The sequence below is a fragment of the Adiantum capillus-veneris genome, chromosome 17 (genome assembly GCF_014529385.1).
Source record: "Adiantum capillus-veneris isolate H3 chromosome 17, ASM1452938v2, whole genome shotgun sequence".
Classification (NCBI taxonomy): Eukaryota; Viridiplantae; Streptophyta; class Polypodiopsida; order Polypodiales; family Pteridaceae; genus Adiantum; species Adiantum capillus-veneris.
Window position 1 is genome coordinate 44,423,173 of NC_140947.1, and position 17,591 is coordinate 44,440,763.

The 17,591-nt window shown below is 43.4% G+C and overlaps 1 long non-coding RNA gene and 1 pseudogene across 1 annotated transcript; both read right to left on the reverse strand.

Annotated features, from left to right (window-relative positions):
• Nucleotides 1–5,597: 5,597 nt before the first annotated feature.
• On the reverse strand, nucleotides 5,598–7,256 carry LOC147437141 (putative polyamine transporter At1g31830 pseudogene; annotated as a pseudogene).
• A 250-nt stretch (nucleotides 7,257–7,506) lies between these two features.
• On the reverse strand, nucleotides 7,507–8,714 carry LOC147437142 (uncharacterized). Its single transcript, XR_015184823.1, has 2 exons — nucleotides 7,882–8,714; nucleotides 7,507–7,760 (listed from the first exon to the last, which is right to left on the reverse strand). It is a non-coding gene; the product is annotated as an uncharacterized LOC147437142 (long non-coding RNA).
• Nucleotides 8,715–17,591: the final 8,877 nt, after the last annotated feature.

A 17,591-nucleotide genomic window follows, 5' to 3' on the forward strand; every position in this document is an offset into this window, starting at 1 on the left:
GCCGATCTTTTCGGATTGCCATTCAGAGCTCAGACGGGAAAGTTATGGCCTGTGGAATATTTGTCGGGGGTCGGGTATGTGCTCACCGGGCCGTGTTGGTAGGTGCACCAGCATGAGTTTTTTTTAGCTTCCTAGGGTTTTGGAAAATCACATGCAAGGTGGGGATTCAACCAAAACTTGTGTATTGTTGATCGGAGTCATGGACGTCGAGACGGGCCCAATTCAAGTCGGCAGGCAAGAACGACAGAAAGAGATCCTCAAATGGCTTTTCTCGTTTTTTGAGTGTGCTTTTCAAGAGCATGAGATGGCTAGACTTGATGGCTTGTCAATCGAGATCTCAGGTAGCGAGATATAGGGAATTGATGTCACGATCACTGGCCAGATAGGAGGGAACATGTGATCTGTTTCCAAGTTTGGAAGTGTCGTTCGAAGGCGCATAGGGGTTGGAATGCAATGGAGCTCCAAGAGTCTCAAGTCAACAAGAGGATGTTTGGTATGGCAGGACCGAACGGGTGGTCGACAAGCATGTGCGAGTAAAAAGCATCGATGCATGGAATTGAAGACTAAAGCCTCTTTTGTTGTGAGTTGTAAATGAAAGGGAAAAGGAAAGTCTGGACTTAGAAGAAGAACAAAAATAAAGCTCACAGGTTTAAAAACAAGGTGAAGATGCACAAAGGCCTGCTATCTTAAGGGAGAAATGAGATTTATGGAAAACAAGGTGAAGATGCACAAAGGCCTGCTATCTTAAGGGAGAAATGAGATTTATGGAAAGTAAATTTAAATGAGTGCCTGCAATCCCATGAAATTTTTATTGTGTGTTAATATAAAATTATATTATCTATTATACATATATAATAAAAAATGTTGTCATTTGAAAAGATAGATTTAATGACTATAGAGAATAATATTTAATAAAATGAATCTTGGTGAAAAGACAAGAATGAGTAGGTGATGCTTCGAAAAAATCCAACGGTGATTGAGGGTGGTCGTACTCAGGAGGTCATAGGGGGTGGTAGGTGGCGGCGAAGCGAAGAGGTAGAGGTTTTGGGCATGTGGCTTGCTCTCTCTCTCTCTCTCTCTCTCTCTCTCTCTCTCAAGCTGTGTGAAGGTGGTGGGCGACCGCTTGTCGACCTCTCCCTTTCTATATACTTGTGCTCGTCTATTATCTTGCTCAAGCTCCTGTAGGGACACGCACTAAGAGAAGGATGCAGGCAACGGTGGAGGGGGACACGAAGGGACTAGGGAGGCAAGGGTGCAGGCGACGGGTCTCTCTCTCTCTCTCTCTCTCTCTCTCTCTCCTATGAGTCTCATCTCAGGGAGCTCAGTCATGTGTGGCAAGGCCTGATGAAGTTTAAAGGGCGTGAAGGCTACGAGTTAGCGAATGCCTGCTATGAGGACGATGTTGTAAAATGAGGTTGCGAGGCAAGGTTGCTATTCCGATGAGCTGCAGATGGTTGAGGGCAAAGGTTGGTGAGGCATAGGCGACGCAAGGGGGGTGGGGAAGAGAGAATCTCAGGAGGGAATCTTGAAAAATATTGGGTTTTCTTTAAAGTTATGCCAGATGGGTATGTAGGAGAAAGCAGTGGTAGTCGAATTCATTCAATGTACATGAGTACATATACAATTGAGAAATATGCATATACACACATGGAAAGGCATGCATGCACATGATTCATAAATACATACACATACATATATACTTGAAAAATATGTCACCACATGGAAACACATGCATGCACACGGTTTGTAAATACATGCACATACATATACATGAAAATCATGTATTTGATACCCCTCCCGTTGTCTCTCCGTGTTTGTTGTGTGATCCCCCCCCCCCCCCTTCTTTCTCCCAACGCACACACATACAATTTCAAGCTTTGTTATGTGATACGCTTCCCCTCCCCCCCCCTCTCCCTCCTCTGTCTCTCTCTGACTCTCAACACACATATTCGTATAATTCATACACACACATTTACACATAAAAAATGATCTATATAAGACGTTTTGTGTGTTTGTGCGTGTGTTGACATGTACAATGTTCACATATGTTAGAAATATCAATAAACATTAATAGTTTCATTCAAAAACTAATAGTTCATATTATCAAGACTCAACTACAACTAATAGTCATGAAGGCAGCACAGCCATGGATGCTCGTAACAATCAAGCTGTCACAATATTCTGCAAAATGAACCGGTGCTACCAAGAATGGACTTTGACAATTAATACTGACAATCAATTTTACACTTGAGATTTCTCTCAAAACAAAATTACAGGCAATGCCTTCGTCTTCACCTGACGGCCTTGTTAAGAGATAATCAAGGATCTAGACTAGTACCAAGTCAAAAGCCTAGAAGTGCTACACCCCAAACAAGAGATAATCAAGGATCTGGACTAGTACAAAATCAAAAGCCGAGATGTCCTACCCCTCAGTCAACAAAGATATTGAGCACGCATATGCCACAAGCCTGTAGATAGCTGCAAGTGACTTCGTAGATACTATAGCAAGGGCATGCGTCTACATAAACAAGATGGTTATAGAACATATGAAGAGAAAATGCCATGTGCAGGGAGTTGCTGCCAAGGTGCAAGCACTTGAACCATCAAAACACGATGATCCAAATATCAAGAGTCTATGGAGATCAAGGCAAAAATAAAGAAAGCTCAAGAGTTGGAAAATGAGCTGGCGGGTCTTTTGATCAACGTTGCAAACAATTATAGCATACAAGATCATATTTTACATTCCAAGTCACTATGGCCATGTCACACACAAGCAATCGAAAGTATTTTTGACTGACAGAACCATTAGAAAACAACACTTTTCTTCTCAACTTGTCACATGAGTGGACGACATTACAAGCAAAATATAATGTGGAAGCCATGTCATGAGCTTGCCTTGCAAATAGACAACCCTCCCATGCTACCCACTCCTCGTCCATAGATAACCACCGCTCACTAATTACCCATCTTGCGAGATGCTATCTGCTTTTTGCTTTGCAAAGACTAGCTTAGGCACCGCTTGCGTGTGACGTAACCTTCGCACTTGCGAATGTGCAACAATTTTTCCACAAGGCCACTTACCTAGGTCATCCCAATTCACCCATGGCCAAAAACCATGTGCACCACGAGCCTACATTACCTCTTATAAATATGCAACATGTTGCTACAAATTTTAGGCATTTTGCTAGATAAAATGAAATGGGATATACTGTCCAAATCCACACCATTTTAATTATAAGGCTTGCAAATTCAAAGGGTATAAAAATCACACATTCCCCATTCATGCTCTTGATGAAGATGGCAGACTCAATTTTCGGTGCAATCCTAGCAAGAAAATGCAAAACTCATTGAAATTATGACAAGGACAATAGCCTTTCTCCCAAAAAGGGAGAGAGTAACTTCATGTCTATCTTAAGAGTCCTTGCATTGACAACAAGGCATTGTGTATTCAATAGGTCCAACCAATTTCTGATTTGGGTTGAATTTTAAGGGATGAATATCATTGCAAGGTGTAAAGCACTTCACCGTTATTGCACTACATGCATAATTGCAACCCTAAAATTGAGTGTTGAAGCCTTCAATAACTAGGAAGTTAATTAGACTCCACCCTACAGTTATCTTCACAAAGAGAATCATCCAATAAAGGGAACAATGCTATGTAAAAGCCTTTGGTAGATTGCAATTGAACCAATGAGATCTATTAGGTTTTTCATGTAAACTTCTTGTGCTCATGTGGATGCAAGGGAAGCCTATAACAAAATAGGCCTCAGAAATATTCATATGACTGCAAATAGCTTAAAGGAAAACTAATGCACATGAGTCACTTTCACACTCCACCTAACACAATTGAACTCAAAAAGAGCAAGTACATTGTCGCACAGCAAACTCAACTTCAATTCAATCACTACACAATTATGCATGTCCCTATATACTGACTTATACTCCTCATGGAAGAGGACGAGCGCAGATAGTGCTTCTCACCTCATTCCTAAGCTACATATCAACAAAACCGTATGTCCCAGGAAGCTTCAAATCTTACGTGCTAATATCGATTGCACAATGACCAACAAACACTACACTAAAGAAAAACACCCAATATAAGCTGAGGTAGATGTTCTATACAATTATTGGAGAAGACCACAATCCCCACATACATATATAGTCTACTCCATCCAAGATATTCGTTCTTAAACAAGTGATAAAATCACAAGGCCTGCCATTCAAGTAATGCACTTATGCACTTAAGACTAAAAGCAAAAGCAAATGAATGATACTTAAACTACATTAATGTTTCAAAGATTTTATATAGAAAATAAAAAAATATGATGAAGAATGGAGAGTGTTTTGTGTTTTGTTCAGAAGGCCACACTTTGGCTTGCTATGCAATTGAAATGACACTATGACTTGCAATATGCTCACTGTGATTGAGATGCCAGCTTGAGAGAGAGAGAGAGAGAGAGAGAGAGAAGAAGAAAAAGAAGGAGAGTTTTAACGTCGTAGGAATCCCAAGAGACCTTAAAGATCTAGCCGACAAGGAGAGTTGAACTCAAGACCTGTTATTCAAGAAAGAGAGAGAAAGAGAGAAGCCTCTTTTTACAAGTAAATCAAAATGGAAACTCCTTTGTATATACCCCCCTTTCTCCCGATAGGAAGTGCCAACAAAAGATAAGTACCATTTTACATGTCCTCCCAATGGCTTCCATCCCATTAAAATTGGAAGGGAAGACATGGGATATGCAGTCCTGGACCCTTCCTAAATTGATAAAGCTAGTCCTCCTATAACATCATACAAACAAAGACATCATGTCTAATACACATCTTGCAATGGCATCAAAACCTGTCTCCACAAGTGAATGTTTAGGAATGACCACAACAAATCAATCAATTGCTCCATGAGATATTTAATCTCTATAATAAAAACATCAATTTTGTGCCTCTTCCATAACCTTGGACTCTGAATGTTTATGTAGATACACAATTTCTGCCTTATGATGACCTGCATGCAGTTTCTCTAAGTATAATGCAAATAGACATACAACAATAGCCCGCCAACTGTGAGCACATAGCTAAGTACTATGACCTTAATTAAGGGAGGAGAGTGCAACCACAGATCAGGAGAGCACAAGGTGAAGCACACATGGCGATGCCTTCAAAGGTACCAAGTGTGAAGAAAGGACTGGCTTGACGAGATTTTGTAACTCAAGCCAAATAAAAGCGAAAAACTACCAACAGCATGCCATAGTTGTACAAAGCATTGGCCAAGTAGTAGGGGACACCAATAAATTTTAATGCCAAACTAGCACAAGATTTAGACATTTTCTCATGTAGGAAAATGGAGTTTTTTTCAGTGTTTTCATACAATGCATAACATTATGAGCTTCTTCTCGAGAGGCACCACATACCTAGCTAGGTACGATTGGGGGGAGGGGACCGCCGGCCCGATTGGGGGGAGGGGACCACCGGGCCGGCGGTCCCCTGCCCCCAATCGTACCTAGCTAGGTATGCGATGCCTCCCTCCCAGAAGCTCATGATGTTAAGGTAAGTCACAATGTGAGAATTATTGTGAGAACCTGTCCAAAACTTCTTGTGTAGAGCGAATCAGAAAAGATGCCCTTAAACATCAACCGTAGATAGTCCTTGAGACACCAGTGGGAGGATCTGCATCCGAGCCACGACTCTCTCTCTCTCTCTCTCTCTCTCTCTCTCGTGCAAGGAAGGAGCGATTAGAGGGGAGCGCTCTCACCCTCTCTCTTACTCTCTCACGCTCGCAGCTTGTAGCCTATCAACCTGTATGTCTCTCTCTTTCTCTCTCTCTCTCTCTCTCTCTCATTCATCCATCTTATCAACCAGATCGTAGTTTCGCTCGTCTTTTGTCTGTTGCAAGACACATCAAGGGGTTGAGTGTAGACCTGGTTGTCTCTCGTCTAATATCTACCACATCATGGGATTGAGAACAAGGAGAATTGAGTTCATAGGGGGTCGAGGGTTGAGAGGGCATGGGGTGCCGAGACAGGTGCAAGGTAGCAAATAGAAGGCACGCAGGGCGAATGGGTATGAGGGCATTTTTAGGAATCTACAAGCTATCAGAGTAATTTTTTTAAACACGGAGCCAATAATAGCAGGTAGCAGTAGTAGGCCGATTAAGTGACATCCTCAAATGACAAAAAAACAGGAGGAGAGCACCCACTGGAAATAGAAGGATGCAGATATAAGGCATGTTATATGATGATCTTAATGAAAAAAGTGCAGGCAAGATACCCATGTCTGCCATGCCTAACACCTGGAATGAGTTGTTGCTCATCTCTGTCGCAAATAACCCCACATGAAAGTGTTGCCCCCAGTTCCATCCACCATTGAAGCCGCCAACCACAACCTCTTTGCCAAAATCGAGTAAAACCCAGTATCCCATTCGCTTCGCACCATGTCAAAGGCACCAGTCCCTCCTAGTTTAGGTAAAACATATGACAACCCCACCAAAACACCAACACCATGGCTTTTGGAAAAGATCTCTTAAGCTACTCCACTTCCCCTGCCAAGGTGCTTGCATTGTCCCAAAAGTTGAGATTCCAAAGGAGAATATTCATAAAGATTTGCCAGTCTATATTTTGCAAGTCGACGCCCAGCCATCTGGATGGTTCTCATCTTGGAATAGCCTATCCTAATAACAAAAGGAAGAAAGCAGGCAATCCCTATAGTGACCATCCACCAGCCAACAATCGTCAAACCCTTATAGTTGAGGTAAGTCAAGAGGCATGTGAACACAAAGCACCCAACAATGCGACCCCATCCTGACCCAATAGTGGGCAAGATGGGTTGAAGGTAATCAAGGCAAAGAATGGGATATGTTGCATTCTATATATATTTTGCAAGTGAACGCCCAGCCATCTGGATGGTTCTCATCTTGGAATAGCAAAACCTATCCTGATAAAAAAAAGTAAGGAAGCAGGCCATCCCTATAGTGACCATCCACGAGCCAACAATCATCAAACCCTTATAGTTGAGGTAAGTCAAGAGGCCCGTGAACACAAAGCACCCAACAATGCGACCCCATCCTGACCCAATAGTGGGCAAGATGGGCTGAAGGTAATCAAAGCAAAGAATGGGATATGTTGCATTCTATATAATTCCAGTTGTCCATTTCCACCAACCTCGAAGAAAGCCCCAAAAGGGCCCAAATGCAGCCGAGGTCCAAAGGATGTACCCACTATTCTCTGGGAGTGTTGTGGCCATCTCTGCTGGGCTTTCGCATGCTCCATATAAAAGGGAGATATAAGGAGGCCAAGAAGGGCCAACAACTTGGACATCATGCTGCTCTGTACTGATAGGCCCTCATGACACTTAAAAGAATATTAGGAAAATTAGGGGAAAAACAATGAGCTTCCAAGGAGGTATGGCTCAAAGAGCCTTTTCGTAATAATCATCCATTGAAATGAGCAAGCTCATTAAATCTCTATTGCCTTGTACTTTTCCATTTTCGATTCAAATTGCACTAGAAAGCATGTGATAAGGAAAATTTCTTCTACTTGAACTCAAATGGGGTCTAATACAATTTCTTGTAAGCTTAGCAGATTGTTATTAACATGAGTCATGTGAATGGATAATACCATTCTCATCATCTGCTTCTGTTCTACTGGATTTCTCCACCTTCACCAAGGCAGGTTTGAGCAGTGCGAAATATACCAACCAGGCAACAATTCACTCTTGGATGAGTAAACGCTGAGAAGTGAATACATCAGAATTGTTTAACATTTTAGCCAGCTCTACATAGACAAAAATTCTTGTTTAGACTACTTCCTAACAAGATTAGCGCACATGCAAATTGAAAGAGCAGAAGACCCAAATGCACAAATTGTAACAAACTCAACAAGAAGAGATACTTACAGACACACTGGATCTGCTTCATCTCGATGAGTTCCAAGCACTCCCGCTAGTTTTGTGCAAAAAAAATTTAACAACAAAAAATTTCCATGTATTAAAGTATTTGTCCCATCCTAAGGCTCAGTAGGAGAGAGAGAGAGCAGCCAGTCAAGGCAGAGTACAATTGTCGGAGCCGAGCCCCAAGAACAAATTGCCATAGCCATCAGCAGGGAGTTATGGCCAGGAAGATAGCAAGATGGGGATAGAAATAATCAGCTCCATAGTTGGAAGATGCATCACAGCTGATTGATCGACGACGAAACAAACGAATGTCATCAAACCATTGTCGCCTCTCATTGTCAAACCCTTTTCAAATATAATAAAAACAATGTTGATGTTGTTGAAGCGGTCGGGCTCAAATCCTTGATCATTCCATTAGCAAGAGTAGTCGGATGTTGTGGTTGCGACTCAGAAGGCACCTTTGCATCGCAGGTTTACATAAACACATCGTGACCTTAGGATTTGTAGCTGTTGTGAGGGTAGGCTGTGTATATAGGCTCATGATGCAAATCAAATGGAAATGACTGGTAGCCCTGCAGAGATGGCGAGCAAGGAGGGCGCCGACAAGGTTGGCAAACAGAACGAAAAGCACAAAAGCAGGCTGCAACAAAAAGAAAAAACGTGGAGAGAGGACATAAGAGAAGGAAGAAGAACCTCACAGCCGGAGATGAGCACGGAGATGGCCACAACGAATATGAGGTTGAGGGCGGGTGGTTGGGGCTTCAACCACATGGGCGGCGTCAAGTCCCTCAAGGCCCAAATCATCGGCCTCGGCCATGCCATGCACTACCTGTGCCTTCCCCTCATCCCCGACACTGTCCATGGTTGCTTTGTTCTCCTTTGCACCTAGACTCTGACAGTGTCCCTTGCTCGCAACACCCTGCATTCAAGATCCAGAGTCCCATCTTCCGCTCGAGCGTACCTGAAAAGAGACACAGATAGACCTGCAAAGCCTCAACATAAGTGAGATAAATATCTAGTGTGTAATTCGAAAAGCATTTGGCCGAGGAGGTAGGACGCATAGAGCATTGGTGTATATGAGGCTAACACGGGAGAGAGAGGTGCAGATATCGTGCGGGGAGAGAGGGAGATGGCAAGCGGAGCTCTGCCTGCACCTATGGCGAGGGGTGAAGTGTTTACAGAGGGCATAATGATGATTTTTTAGTGCTCCGTTCCTTTCCTTCCGATTTCCAAGATTACCTAGGAATCATACACACTAATTAATTACAATTAATTACAAGAGACTGCCCACAACTTCAAGTCACGGTCACAAGTCCCATAGCTATAGAAGTAAATGTTCACTACTTATGTCCACAGTCCAATAAAACAACAGATACAGCTGTGCAATTTTTGAAAAATACACAAAGGTTTTTTAAATGAGTGCCCACTATCTTATTTCAACTAATCAACATTTTCAACTTATCAAAAAATTCTTGAAAATATAACTTAATATTTTTTCTATTTTAGTTAACAAAAAGAGAAAGCATCGCTATAGCCTTTGTCCTTTGGGCAGGTCAAAAAACAATTTGATGCTTTAGAAGATGTTCATTAGTCCATAGAAACATGGCCACACATAGCAACATGTGTATCCAAATTAAGATGTGAAGACAAAACCTTATAGTTAATGTTTGTCTATGTAGAAGTCACATGTTTGGGTAAAAAAGGAAATGGTTGAGCCTCAAAGAAACTCGCACATGACTACAAAAACTAGACGTCATCTAGTCTTGAAACAAAATTATAAAACTTAGTTCTATTGGATACAATCTCTGAAATCACCATAAGAATGATATTATACTTACATGACAAATGCAAACAGCAAATCTCTTAGAGCTTGACAATAACCATATATCTTGTTTACAAGATGTCATATTGATTGCCAATAAGAGAAATTCATCTCTATCAATTCTCAATAAAAGAAATTCATTTCTATTCTCCAAACACCAAAAGAATATCAATGAAGATAAACACAAACTCAAGAAGAGAAATGCATGCAAGTCCACAATTTCACAAGCTCTGAATGTCGCTTGCCAATCACACAACTTTAGCCGAACACTTGTATAATCTCATAATTTGGCCTACAAACAAAGCTAAAAAATCATAAGTTGACAATGAAATTGATGTAACAACCTGCATAAACTCAATGCCAATACGCAACATCAGATTGCATCGAAGCCACCTCTGCATATTCAAGTTCACATGCATACAACGTAAAGAAATAAAAAGAAATGATATTCTATGCATGTGAGAAATGAGTAAAAAAATGTCATATACCTCCTTTAACCACATAGAAACAATGGGAGCATAACCTTCGGTACTCAAGTTGGCTCACATTAAATCGATGGATGTCCTTGCAACAACAGAATTTCCTGCAAGGGAATCACAATGACTCCAACACATGAGGTACCTATCACATCACTCGATAACAATGGGACACTTACTCTGTTTAGATTCAATTTTAGGAAAAGTATACACACCAGTAACCCACGTGACAAAACAAGTGACAAGGAGATACAACCTCAATTCAATAATCAAGGGGATGATGTGCTCACCACAACATACTTGCACGCAAGTTGAAGTTTGCTTGTTGGAGCATAGACGATGGCTAAGATGAAGGGGAAAATGGCTGGTGCATGTTGTGGATCACATATATCAAGTACATTAAGCAGGACAAACTGCCGAAAGACATCAATTTGGAAGGCACTAATCCACCTGCTGCAGCAGAAAGTGAGCTACATCTACATTATGTGATTGAAAGCTAGATTAAATAATAGAAGTTGTGTCTGTTTTCGAGGAGAGTTGACTTAACATAACAATGCATCAATGCACAACACCTGATGGGGCACCGAGGGGTCCATTACGTTGCTGCAAATCTTCTCTACTTCCACAAAGATGCAGACATGCCATGCAACTTTTGATGTTGATCCGCCTGCTCACAAGATACCCATGCACCAACTGTTGTCAATCTAGCACATGCGATTGTCACACCCAGGTAATGCTTATCAACTCAATTAGCCTAAACAGCTTGTGAGCAACACTTTTCCCACGCTCCACTCAGACACCCAGTAATGAAAAGAAGATACATTTCTAGAAATCCCCTTGACGATCAATTTATCAAATGCTTCTGTAATTGATACAGAGCTCTGTCAAGGACGTCAATTGCTTTGAGAGCGTCCAAAGCTTTCCCTCTTTCCTCACAACATTTATTTTGCACTACTCTCATAGCCCGCACACTCACCTTACTGAAAGTGATGCACTTAGCTGGCTCATGTCCCTCTCTTCTCAACTCATCTCAAGGTGGGCATCATCTTCCTAGACTACAAAAACTGCTTTTGTGGGAGAACAACGTCACAGGCATCATCCCTCGCAGCTTGGGTAATTGCACGAGCCTTGTTGATATGGACCTCGACACAAACGAGCTCTCAAGCCACGTCCCCGTTGTGATCGGCTTTTTGGGAAAGCTTCACAACCTATTGCTAGACAAAACATGCTTGTAGGAGCTATTCCAGCTAGTTTGGGCATGTGCAAGAACCTCATACAGCTAGGCTTGTATGCAGACCAACTAACATGTGCAATCCCGAAAGACTTGGGAAATTTAACGAGCGTTACAACTCTATTGTTGCATCAGCACCAGCCTTGTTGATCAACACAAACCAGCTCGTAGGCCACATCCCAGTGACGGGAGCAAAGCGAACCCCGAACCCCGACAGCCTCTAAAACACCGGGGACCGAATGGCGCGCCTCAAGCCTGTCATGGTAAAGCAAACAGGGGGCACCACCTAGCTTCAGTGGCTAGGACGCAAACAACACACCACCATAACAAAGTTTTCATCCAAGAGAGATGGATGCTTGGGAGTAATGATGAAGAGAAAAGGGAATGAGATCGAGAGAGAGAGAGAGAGAGAGAGAGAGTGAGGGAGGGGGTATAGCGGCTTAGTACTTAGGCACCACAAAAGGATGGCGAATCCGCACACCCTTCACACATACACAAGCTCACTCCAAACACAAGACTAGGTGGCGATTCCGCACACCTCACATGGGCAAAACATTGCAAGAAAACATACTCACAAAACCTCAAGCTTTATTTAGAGAATAAGGCGATGAAATGGGGAGCATAGAGTAGGGGAATGAGAAGGGAGAGCGTGGTAAAGCACATGGCGGATAGGTGGGAGTTGATGGCGAAGACTCGTACGAGGGTTATGGCCATCATCCTTCATTTAGTTTCCCTTCATCTTCCATAGCCCAAGGGTGTAGAGGTCATGCTCAAGACGAGCATGGTGATTGCGGTGATGGTGATGGTGTGGGTGTGTGTGTGTGTGCACTATGCACACACAATGCATAGTGTACTCTTTGGTGATGGTGTGTGTGTTTTTGTGTGATGGTGACCCCTCTTTATATAGGGGAGGAGGGGGGAGAAATTCTAGAATTTAGAAATGAAGAAATCATTATCTACATAGGCCATGTGACTGTGGGCTCCACTTGTCTGGCTGTGTGTATATGTGCCAGAACAGCAGTCTCATGAGAGAGACTAAGAGAGAGAGATGGGTGAATGGAAAAAAGAGAGGTGACATGGAGAATAAAGTAACTACAAGAGGGGAGAGAGGGGAGTGTGTTCAGAGGTGAATCTATGTGCAGATGTGTGTGAACACAAGAAAATCAGGTAACCACTGGGTGGGGATGGGTCTGTGGGCACCTTTTTCAGTGAAACTGAGTGTGTGTGAGTGTGGGGGAGGCCATCTGGCTACAAGACAAGAGAGATTTTGAATTTTAGAGAGAGGGGGGGGTATTTGGATCATGGGAGAGTGTAGGAGAGAGAAAAGGGGGGGTGGGGTATACTGTTTTGGAAGATAGGAGAGGTGGCATGTGAGTTAGGGTGCATTATTGGTAAGGGCAGGGGGTGGGGTAGCTTCAAGGGAGAGAGAAAGGAGAAAGGACAAGGGGAAGAGAGAGGGGGTTGACCTTTTGAGTGGAGGAGAGGAAAAGGGACACCCGGCGGGGCAACAGTGAAGAAAAAGGAGGCAAGGTGGGGATGGGCTACCCCGCAGGCATGAGGTGGCCTATTTTACCTTTCTTATATATTTACATAATCATACTTTATTTTTTTCTTACTTTTTTCAATGCTTTTTATCACTCCCTCCCTAAGAGGGGGTTTTCATGGGGTGGGGACGAGAGAAGAGGGGTATGGGAGCTTGGCTTGTGAAAAGCCCCCATCATTAGCCCTCCCCTTTTGGCTAGAGACATTCATGTCTCTAGCTCTGTTTCTTCTTTCGCTTAGCTGTAGGATCCGATATCGAGTTGCCTTCTGAACTAGCCATTCCATTTGGCCATTGGCGAGATTTCTGGGATATTCATGAATCTGTAACAGGTCCGAGTGATAACTTGCTCCTTGGAATAGTGTCGGTTGATTAAAGGGGAAGCCCATGGCTTCCAGAACTTTGTGCCAATGTCCTCCTGGATCCCAAGTGAAAAATAGGATCATTGTTTGCAGTGTCCGAACAATAAAATTTGCATGCCAAATTGGATCAAATTTGTAACCACCAGTAGCGAGAGGGGAAATGAGCATCTTGGCTCCTACAAAGACGGAACTGAAAATTATGATTCCCAAGAGTGTACCAAGAATCCACCATATATGGCCGCCTTGTTGGTGTGGTGAGCTCAAGTTGTCTTCAGAGTCGTGCTTACTGCCATTAGAAAAAACTGCAAGCATATCATGCTTCTTTTGGGTGTGCTCAAACATGTCAGCTTCCTTTACTGATGCTAATAGCAAGCCACCTACCTTGCGGCTTAAATTCAAGCGTAATCCACTTACCTTTCTCCAAAGAGAGGATGCACTATTTGTAAAAAATTGTACCAAATTGCGAATAAGGTCTTCATTCTTGCATTCTATCAGGCTTTTGTCTATCCATGGCTCCTTTGCTCTTATCTCCATGCTGATCTTCTCTCTATATGTTAGAGCAGCTAGCCATAGCCATAGGTCTGATGCATCCCATGCAAACACAATGTTGTGTTGTGGAGGAGTTTGGAACATCCTTAAAAGGTTGGTAACATATTGATCATCAAACTTACTCTAAACACCCTCACATAAACTGGAGGCATTACCCATATCCAAGTTTATAACACCCTTCAGTAGACTAGAGACATTACCCATCTCCAAGTCTATAACACTACACAATAAAGTCTTGCTCGGCTGCCAAGCCTCTGGAGCAATAGCCAACTCCAAACCTTCAGTCATACTTACCTCTTCGTTATGGTCCTCAAGTGAAACTGCCTTGATGCAAGATTCCTTTAGCTTGCTACACTGTCCTGGGTCCATGCTGGTGCACAGGCTTCCGTTTTCAAAGCCCTCCCCTTTGCTTGATATGTTGCCCACCTTCTGCAAAGCCTTGCTAGCAGGCTGGTCTTCCTCTTCTCTTGTATCTTTCATGCCCTTTGCATTCCTCTTACTCTGACGAGGCCTAATCAACACTTTACACCTTCTTATCCTTACTGCCCAATGTTGTCGATTGATCTCTTTGGTGCATATTTCATTCAAGGTTAAAGATGTACTCACATTTGTAACACAATTTTCTTGGCTTACCTCCCCCACCTGGGTAGCATCTTTTGATTCTTTAACCTCTTGTTCCACTGCTTCAGTTCTTTGAATAGTCTTCTTACTTGATCCTTCTTCCGTTGCACTCATCTTGACCTCTTTTGCAAGACCAATGATACTTGGTGTGCGGGTACCAATTGGTGGTGGGCGTAGGATGATTGTAAGTGGTGATTGTGGCGGACGTAGAATTTGTGTGGGTGGGGCTGGTGCTCGGGGTGGGGGTGTTCTTTCTCTAGGGGGTGACAATTGGTTCCTCCTACCTTCTCTATTATAGTTTTGTTGTGGTTTGGGACAGTAGTACATACCGTGACCATCTTCTCCGTAGTTGTAGCAGTGATACTCCCTGTTTTGTCGTCGTGCTCTTCCGGGGTCTTGATCTCTTTCTTGACTCCTCCCTTGCTGTATTAAGTGGACAGAAAAATTCTGCAGTTGGTCAGTAATATGGGCCAACATATCTTGTTGGTCATCTCTTACCCCAAGAGCCGGTGGTGGTGGTGGAATGGTGGTTGTCGTAGTTGTTGGTCGACGCGATGTTTCTGATTCTGTTGACTCGATTTCTTTGGCTTTCATTCGTAGCTTCTTGTCTTTAAGGCGAGCAATCTCAACGGCTAACTCGTACGTAGCCGAGAATCTACCTTTCACCTTCTCCTTGAGAAGCGGCCATAAGCCATGCGTGAACCGATCTTTTTTTAGGAAATCGGGTGCAGCTTCCCCCCTAGCCAGTGACTCAACCCACCGTTCCCACAAATTTGGACTCATAGGTGGCATATTCTATAAGACCCTCTTGCTTCAAGTCTCTCAACTTGTCCCACAACTTTTCTGAAGTGGTACCTCCCCCAAAGCGCCTCTTAAAAGCGGTTTTTAAGGGTTCCCAGTCATCCTTGGTTGCTTGTGGAAGTGCATTGTACCATGATCTAGCTTTTAGCTTCATGAGATGCTTAAAGATTCTAACCCGGGATTCATCCGTATCTTTGTTGCTCACTACACATGCTACTTCAAAGTCATCTAGGAAGTCTGCACCCAAATCCTCCCCCTTCTTTCCTTTAAATGTTGGAAATGCTACACTTGCCATGATTACTGAGAGAGAGCTAGAAAGAGACACTGCTTAACTTGCAAAAGTTTTTTTCTTCTTTACAAGGAGGCGTGTATACCCTCTTATACTAGGACATAGATTAAAACTTCGAACGGTACATTACCTTGTACCAAAGGTAAGACAAATGGTTGATCTGATGCCAGAACCTCCAAAAACCGCTCCCCACCCGGCATGGTGTCAATGACGTGCTGGTAGTGAGTCTTCAAATCCAGTATTAACTAGGACATAGATTAAAACTTCGAACGGTACATTACCTTGTACCAAAGGTAAGACAAATGGTTGATCTGATGCCAGAACCTCCAAAAACCGCTCCCCACCCGGCATGGTGTCAATGACGTGCTGGTAGTGAGTCTTCAAATCCAGTATTACCTTGATTGAGTGTACACGTGTTGGTATGTGTGATCTGTCTTGAGGTAGGTTGTACTGATTCATGTGAAGCTTAGAGGTGCTTAGTCACTGTCCAAGCTTGTGGGAGAGGGTGGTGTTCTTTCCTGAAACAAACTCAGTAGATCCCTAGTTTCTCTAGTGAGAGTGTGAGCCAATGATTCCGTTATCTGTGTTGCAGTATCAGGTGCGACTTGAAAACTGACTGTGATAATTACCTCGGTGACTTGAGTTACCCGATTCTCAAAGTAGAATAGTGTTGATTCTCTATTGTGTAGAGCTCCTTCCATTTTGTTGTTGTGGGTTGGTTGTAGGTTGCGGACATGGTTTCGACCTTCTCCTTCTTCTTCTTGGCACTTGGCCTATGTATATCCACTGGGTTTGGCGTGTTGGTTGACTCTCCCATTGCAAATGGATTACCGTTACGCCTGGCACTCGAGCTTCGATGGAGATGTGGAGTTCGTCTAGTTGTGCTTGGAGCTCTTCTTCTTCTGTCGTCCAATTAGCAAATCCTACTAGCCATTCATCCATTTACAATAGTTTAGGGGTTTCAGTCTTGTAAACTGAAGGGTTTCATGAAAAGATCCTCGGTGGGGGCACCAAATGACGGGAGCAGAGCGAACCTCGAACCCCGACGGCCTCTAAAACACCGGGGACCAAATGGCGCGCCTCGAGCCTGTCATGGTAAAGCAAACAGGGGGCACCACCTAGCTTCAGTGGCTAGGACGCAAACAACACACCACCATAACAAAGTTTTCATCCAAGAGAGATGGATGCTTGGGAGTAATGATGAAGAGAAAAGGGAATGAGATCGAGAGAGAGAGAGAGAGAGAGAGAGAGAGAGAGTGAGGGAGGGGGTATAGCGGCTTAGTACTTAGGCACCACAAAAGGATGGCGAATCCACACACCCTTCACACATACACAAGCTCACTCCAAACACAAGACTAGGTGGCGATTCCGCACACCTCACATGGGCAAAACATTGCAAGAAAACATACTCACAAAACCTCAAGCTTTATTTAGAGAATAAGGCGATGAAATGGGGAGCATAGAGTAGGGGAATGAGAAGGGAGAGCGTGGTAAAGCACATGGCGGATAGGTGGGAGTTGATGGCGAAGACTCGTACGAGGGTTATGGCCATCATCCTTCATTTAGTTTCCCTTCATCTTCCATAGCCCAAGGGTGTAGAGGTCATGCTCAAGACGAGCATGGTGATTGCGGTGATGGTGATGGTGTGGGTGTGTGTGTGTGTGCACTAGGCACACACAATGCATAGTGTACTCTTTGGTGATGGTGTGTGTGTTTTTGTGTGATGGTGACCCCTCTTTATATAGGGGAGGAGGGGGGAGAAATTCTAGAATTTAGAAATGAAGAAATCATTATCTACATAGGCCATGTGACTGTGGGCTCCACTTGTCTGGCTGTGTGTATATGTGCCAGAACAGCAGTCTCATGAGAGAGACTAAGAGAGAGAGATGGGTGAATGGAAAAAAGAGAGGTGACATGGAGAATAAAGTAACTACAAGAGGGGAGAGAGGGGAGTGTGTTCAGAGGTGAATCTATGTGCAGATGTGTGTGAACACAAGAAAATCAGGTAACCACTGGGTGGGG